Below are 7,782 nucleotides of genomic sequence, written 5' to 3'. Positions count from 1 at the left end.
CATTACAAAATAGAAGATACTTAACCCACTGCTTTTCCTTCCTTTCCTTTTCCCATATATGCCTGATTAAGGACCCTTATCCAGAAGAAATCATAAATAACTGCCTCTGAGCAAAATAAATAAATAAATAAAAATTTTAAAAAAAGAAAAAAAACTAATGAAAATAGAACTTTACAAATTTCATAGAGAGATTAAAATTGTACAAATAAACATGTTGTTTGACATAAACATGAGTATATTTTGGATATATTGATGATTGATTTATTTAACAGAATATTCAGTGGGGATTTCCTTTTGTTCATCTTAAGGACAGGAAACTGTTGCGTGGGAGGATTGCTGCCTCCTAGTAGGGCTTATGAAGAATGGATCACGCCATCTCGGAGAGAAAGAGATGCCTGGAGATTTTAGTCTTTGCATAGCAAGGGAAGAAAAAAGAAGGGTCACTTCCTCCCTTACCTAAATCCAATAGAAAAGGAGTACCAACAGAATCCTGTAAAAATCAGGGATATGTAGAAGGAAAACTGGCATTTCATTCCTTGTTTGAATGACTACTTAGCTAGCTATCAGATTAGCTAATCTACCCCTAAAATACCAGAGCAGAGGGAAAAAGATTCAGTGAGTTGTTGGCCATGTTTCTTGAGGGACATGGCAGATGGGTCCCTCATTCATCTGAAAGCCTGAGAGTTTGCCACAAATAGTAGATGATCCAAGAAGCGGTAGTTTTGTTGGGACCACTGCTTGATGGAGAGCAAGAGTATGTACACACCAGAGAGATGGAGCTTGAGACCCCCGGCTCAGTCAGCTGTAAGATGAGGCTAAAATATGGAAAGGTGTTGTTCAGGCTTCATTCATGAAAATGAGCCCTCTGTCTTGGAGACATGTGGGGACTGCAACCCGTCCACCTTGAACCCAACCCAATGGAAACAGGAGTTATGGTCAATCAAGCAGAGGAATGCAGCCCAGCCAGTAAGAGGATGAGGCACCTTATCTTTTTATTTCCCCCTCCTCTTTCTCTGCTGTCGCTGAAGAACAAGCATTGGGAAAAAGGAGAAGGAGCTAGCTGGGAGCCAGGCACCTTCCCTATTCCATACACTGCTACTTTGTGCTTAGAGAAGGGAGAGATTAAAATAAGATTAAAATAAGATTGGGGTTGAAGTTTTATAAGAACAGGACTGAAGAGAAGTTATTTTAATAGCCCCAAATTGCTAAAAGTGTATGCAATCTAGCCAAGTATCATTAAGGAAACCACTACCCAGTAGCAAAAGGGGGATACGAGCGTGAGCATAATATAACTGGTGACATTCTTGAAAAAAATCAAATTCTTTAATGTTTATATGTCAAAGACTTGAGATTTCTTAATAAAGTTTATACTGACATCTGTAAAAAATGATATTTCAGAGTGCTGCTCTGCCTCGCACAATTCTGTAAAAGAGTTTCCAGAACGCATTGAATACAGCTATCTGCTGTTAGAGGTGAGAAGCATGCTATTGACCAAGTGCCATAGGAGTGGAGAGGAGGAAGAGATGACTTCCACATGGAGACTTCTCTGAGCTCTTCTGACAATAAGAAAGTTGCCAGATTGAGCCCAGATGAACTGATGGCTTCCTCTCACTTTGATCGTTATAGAATAAGTGAAATTCCTCAGCTTCCTCTCCCAAGGTCAACTCAGTGCTGTAGTTATTATTCCCCCTTATCCTAAAATGCATTTCCTACACTGACTAAGGTCTTACACTTACTGGCCTTAGTTTGCTAGTTAAAATGGAAGAGGGCAGAGACTGGCCCTTTTTGGCTCTGCAAGAATTAGAATATTGCACAGAACAGTCTGAATGCATTTTGGATAATTTAAAGAATTAATGCTACTGGATGCATATTTTTATGTCATACCCTTAAACACACTCCTTTAAAAGGTATGGGACTTAAATTTGCACAAATCTGGAAAAAAAAGAAAGAAAGAAAAGAAGAAAGCCAGCCCTGCCTTTCCCTGGGAGAGGACAGTTTTCTTTTTTTTTGAGCCTCAGCATCTTCACCTGTGAACATGGAGTCATAAGATTGACATGATAGGATTACTGTGAGGCTTAAATGAGATGATATATATAAGTGTCTAGCACTGCCTGACACCCTTGAGGACTTTAATGAATGAACGTTCTTTCCAGTACTTCCTCACAGTATCTTACCCAGTGGCATACACAGTAAGAGGTGCTCTGTCATTTATTTTCTAGTACCATAGGTTGTTCTAGAACTGTCTCAATATTGCCCATTCAAACTAAGCTTTAGAGGAAAAGGGAATTTATTGTAAGGATATAAAACAGTCTCATAATTGGCTTCTGATATATGACTTTTGGTTTGTGCTTTTCCATGACAAATGCTGAACTGTAATTTTGTTTTGTGATAATGCTCACTCCAGCTCTGATTCAACCTGATCTTTCACCTGAGCTTAGCCTGGTCATTTTCACAGACATAGACAAAAACAATCCTAAAATTTGTATGAAACCACATACAAAGACCTCGAATAGCCAAAGGGTCTTCAGCAAAAAGAGCAAAGCTGAAGGCATCATACTACCTGACTTACAAAGCTATAGTAATCAAAACAGCATGATACTGGCATAAAAGACACATTGACCAGTGGACTAGGATAGAGAGCCCAGAAATAAACCCACAAAATTATGACCAATTGATTTTTGATAAAGATGTCAAAAATACACAAGGGAGAAAGAACTGTCTCTTTAATAAATGGTGTTGGATACACGTGCAGAAGAATAAAATTAAACTCATCTCATACCACATAGAAAAATTAACTCAAAATAAACTAAAGACTTAAATGTAAGGCTTGAAACTATAAAACTATTACAAGAAAATATAAGGAAAATGCTTCACAATGTTGATCTGGGCAAAGATTTCGTGGATATGACCTCAAAAGCACACGCAACAAAAGCAAAAAATAAACAAAAAAAATGGTATCAAACTACAAAGTTTCTGCACAGCAAAGGAAACAATTAACAGAATGAAGCGACAATCCATGGATTAGGAGAAAACATTTGCGATCCACACATCTGATAAAGGACTAACACCCAAAATATACAAGGAACTCAAACAATTCAATGGCAAGAAACCAAAGAACTCAAATTAAAAATGGGCAAAATGGACAGTTCTCAAAAGAAGACAAGCAAATGGTCAATACACATATGAAAAAGGCTCATCATCACTAATTATCAGGGAAATGCAAATTAAAACCACAATGAGATATCACCTCATAACTGTCAGAGTGGCTATCATCAAAAGGATAAAAGATAACAAGTGTTGGCAGGAACGAGAAGAAAAGGGAACCTTTGTGCACTGTTAGTGGGAATGTAAATTAGTACAGTCATTAATGAAAATAGTATGAAGGCTCCTCAAAAAACTAAAAATAGAATTAGCGGCCATTGCTAGGTCATTGCCACGACTATTGCCTTGCTGAGCTATGGTGTGGCCATGTGCTCTTTGAGCTATGGCCAGGTCATGTTTTCTTAAGCTTTGACTCCCTCCCCTACCTTGGGGAGGTAAACCTTCTCTTTCTCTCTTTCCTTAATTTACTTTCTAAATAAACTATGTTTTCTAACCTAAAAACAAAATAAATAAAGAATTAGCATACAATCCAGCAAACCCACTTCTGGGTATAAATTGAAGTCAGTATGTCAAAGAAATATCTGTACTCCCATCATATTCATTGATGTATTATGCACAATAGCCAAGATATGGAATCAACCTAAGTGTCCATCATTGGATGAATGGGTACAGGAAAATGTGGTGTGTATGTGTATACATGTGTGTGTATACAATGGAACACTATTCACCATTAAAAAAAGAAGGAAGTTCTGCCATTTGCAGCAACATGGATGGACCCTGGAAGACATTATGCTAAGTGAAATAAACTAGGTACAGAAAGGCAAATACCACGTGATTTCACTTATATGTGGAATCTACAAAAGTTGACCTCATTGAAGTAGGCAGTAGATGGTGGTTACCAGAGCCTGAGTGTGAGGAGAGGAGGTGTTGAGGGGATGTTGGTCAAAGGCTATAACATTTCAGGTAGGAGGAATAAACTTTCGAAATCAATTGCACAGAAAGGTAACTATAATAAATAATAATTCACTGCATATATTTTTTAAGAACCACCAAAGTTAGCCCAGTCAGTTTTTCAGTTCTCTCATTTGAAAACTTTTGAGGAAAGAATCTTTTTATCCAGATTTAGTCAGAATTTTAATCTCTGGTCTAATCAGCTATCGTTAGAGCTAAAAACATGAGTGAGAGTAAATTGCCTCAGTCAAGGGTATGTGTGGTTGACCGGGATAGAACCCTCCATGGATTACGATCCCTATAATTCAACAGGATTCATTCTGAACTCTCTAACCAAGGAGATCTCTCAGAGGATGGGTCTCCAGAGCAGCTAATATTGGCCCTAAAAAACACCATGCATACATTTTTATAATCAATTATAATCAGACCCACCGGCTTCATGTAAAAGATGGAAAGAATTGTGCAGAAGTTCGATTATAAAATACAGTTTATTTAAAAAGTAAATTAGAGAGAGTCAGACAGACTGAGAGAGAGAGAGAGAGAGAGGAGATTCACCTCTCCAAGGTATGAGAGGGGGCCAAAGTTTAGGAAACATGCAGCAGTCATTGCTCAAAGAGCACTACATAGATATTAAAAATATCTATATATCATTTACTATGTGCCCATACTCTCCCAAGGGTTTTACAAATATTTACTTGTTCAGCCCTTACAATCAACTGAAAAAAGGTATGAGTGTCTCTGCATTTTATAAATTAAGAAATTCGAGGCAGAATGATTTGCCCAAGGATGCAAGATAGCAGCACAGCCAGGGTTTGAACTCAGGCAGTTTGGCACACAGAGTTCACGCTCAGACCACTCTTTTATGCTGCAACTCATAGTCAGGCCCATGTAACCACTATGCTAGGCTGACTCTTAGACCAAAGATGTCAGCCTATTTACTCATGACTTAACGACTTGAGGATACTACAGCACGCAACCAATCTCTTCAGCGCTTTCACGGATGACCCATTGGAGGTGAATATTCACCTCCCACGTGTCTTTTATCCTTGTCTGAGTTGATGGGTGGTGGCAGAAGCTCTACTGCACGCTTTATATTACCTTGAAAGGGTTACATGTGTTAATGGTTTGGTTTTGCATTCATGTTTTTAAAGTCTTTTCACCTCAGTAACATTTTCCATTTTCTAACAACACTTTAAATTCCATTTCTATTACTTGAACATCAGGCACAATTATGCCATTTTGCGTTTCTTCTTTGCAATTAATGCAATCATATGACGCATCACTAATGCCAACCAGGAGTCTTATCACAAAGTAGTATAAATTATCATATTTCTATATACATTTGCAAGTATCTTATCAACATTCCAATCTTGTATACATTTTTATTAAAAAACACTCTTCTGTGTTGGATTTCTGGAACTGTTACTATCAGCTGAACTAGATCAGTTTACATGACTGCCTCTCACAAAGGAAAACTCTGACTGAAGTTGGCAACTTAAATCGGTTACAAGGATTTTCTTATCCCATTAAAGAAGTTCTTTGAGCTGCCAAAATTGTTCATATATATCATTTTATCATATATATATATCACAGATAAATATAGATATAGGTTGTCTACATAGATCTATAAAATATGTAGATGGGTAATATCTATAAGACCATTTTCTCATATAGATTATATATCAGGACATAGATTATAAAAATGAACAATTTTTATATATAAATTCTGGTACTAAGTAAGGAGGATATTGGATTAATTCTTTAGATAATGATTTAGAAAAGGCCTTTTTCAAAAGTTGTCCAAGAACCTCAGGTCGTTGGTTGTGCTTTGGTTTGATTTATATAAAAATGAGTATAAAATTTTACTTTGTTTCCAAAGAATCAATGACTTTGGTAAGTCACGATTACTCTGTTCAAATCTTCCAAGTGTTAAATAAGTATAAATATACTTCCTTATATACAAGGTGTTGAGATGGTGACACAAAAGTTATAGGCTCTTTTGGTTCTTAACTGAAAGACAAGACATCAGTGTTACTATAGCTATGACATTCATTGCTATGACCAGGATGAGAAAACTTGAAGGGATGATCAGATATAAAGTCATATGTGTTAGGTCAGACCCACTGGGATGGGTTTGTGTGATCTGGTGCCACGTGAAAGATGCAAAGAATTGCACAGAAGTTAGACAAGAAAATAAAGTTTATATAGAAAGTAAATTAGAGAGAAAGAGAAAGAGACAGAGAGAGAGAGAGAAGAGACAGAGAGAGAGAGAGAGAGAGACAGACAGAGAGAGAGAGAGAGAGAGGAGAGAGAGAGAGAGAGAGAGAGAGAGAGAGAGAGAGAGGAGACTCACCTCTCCAAGGTAGGAGAGGGGGCCAAAGTTTAGGAAACATGGTAGAAGACATTTTCTCAAAGAGCACATGGTCACATCAGAGTCTGTCAGAGTCTAATACCGCTATGGCGAAAGGCTGCTCGAAATTGAATGCTTTTAAACATTTCTCTTGATGGGGGCAGGTTATTAAGGTGGTTGAGTGGTTGTCTGCCTCACATCATCCCAGAGGGCAGGACGCACAGGTACTGACATCAGGTGATGGATAGCAGGCAGGTGGGTGGGTTACTCACATAACAGTGGCCATGTTGATGGGGTCTGTGTCATAAAGGTCATGAAGACCTGATTAGGTTAACTTGGGCTTATGGGTGGAGGCAAATACTTGAAATAGAAAAGCTAATTAGTACAAAACAAGCTTGGGAGGGATTTACAAAACAATTATCAATAGCTACCTCTGAGAAACCGGTCCTGTCCTTGGCTAGTGATTAGAGGGTAAAGCGGATGGCTAGAGAAACATGGCAGATCTAGGCAATGTTCAAATGGCTGCTCACTGGCTATATTGATTCCATGTTATGTCCTTTCAATATGTATATTTGTGTTTAAGGTCTAAAGTTTATATCTTAACTTAAAAGCAAAATATATAGCTATTTTTTAAAAATCTGCTTTATTGTGGTATATTAACATGCAATAAAATTCTCCAAGTTTAAGTGTAAAATTTGGTGAATTTCAGTAAATGCATATAGTTGTGTAACCATCACCATAATCTTAAGATAGATGCTTTCATCACTTCTAGTATTTCCTTCTTTCTCCTTTGTAGTCAGTCCTCTCCTCTACCCTCAGCTCCTGGCAACCACTGATCTGCTTTCCATGTTTAGCTTTGGCTATTTTAGATTTTTAAATAAATGGAATCACACAGTATGTAGTATTCTGGGTCTGCTTTCTTTCACTAAGCGTAATGCTTTTGAGATTCATCAACACTGGGGAGTATATCAGTAGTCAATGCCTTTTTTGCTGAATAGAATTCCATTGTATGGCTATACCATAATTTATGCATTCACCAACTGATGGACATGTAGGTTCTTTCCAGCTATTCTGAATAAAGTTGGGATGAACATTTGAATGCAAGTCTTGCATGACTATGTTTTCATTTCCCTTGGATAAATATCTAGGAGGAGAACTTCTGAGTCACATAGTAAATACATGTTCAACTTTAAAAGAAACTCCCAAATTTTTCCAAAGTGGTTATACAACATTGAATTTTCATTAACAATATATGAGAGCTCTAATTGTTCCATGTCCTTGTCAACACACAGTATTGTCAACCTTTTAAAAATTTCAGTCATTCTTGTGGGTGTATAGTAGAACTTTTATGTGGTGTTAATTTGCATTTCCCTCACAAC

Source organism: Carlito syrichta, unplaced genomic scaffold (genome assembly GCF_000164805.1).
Source record: "Carlito syrichta isolate Samal-C Ts95f unplaced genomic scaffold, Tarsius_syrichta-2.0.1 Scaffold287937, whole genome shotgun sequence".
NCBI classification, from domain to species: domain Eukaryota; kingdom Metazoa; phylum Chordata; class Mammalia; order Primates; family Tarsiidae; genus Carlito; species Carlito syrichta.
The sequence above is the reverse complement of the archived record's forward strand: the minus strand, read 5'-3'. Positions refer to the sequence as shown.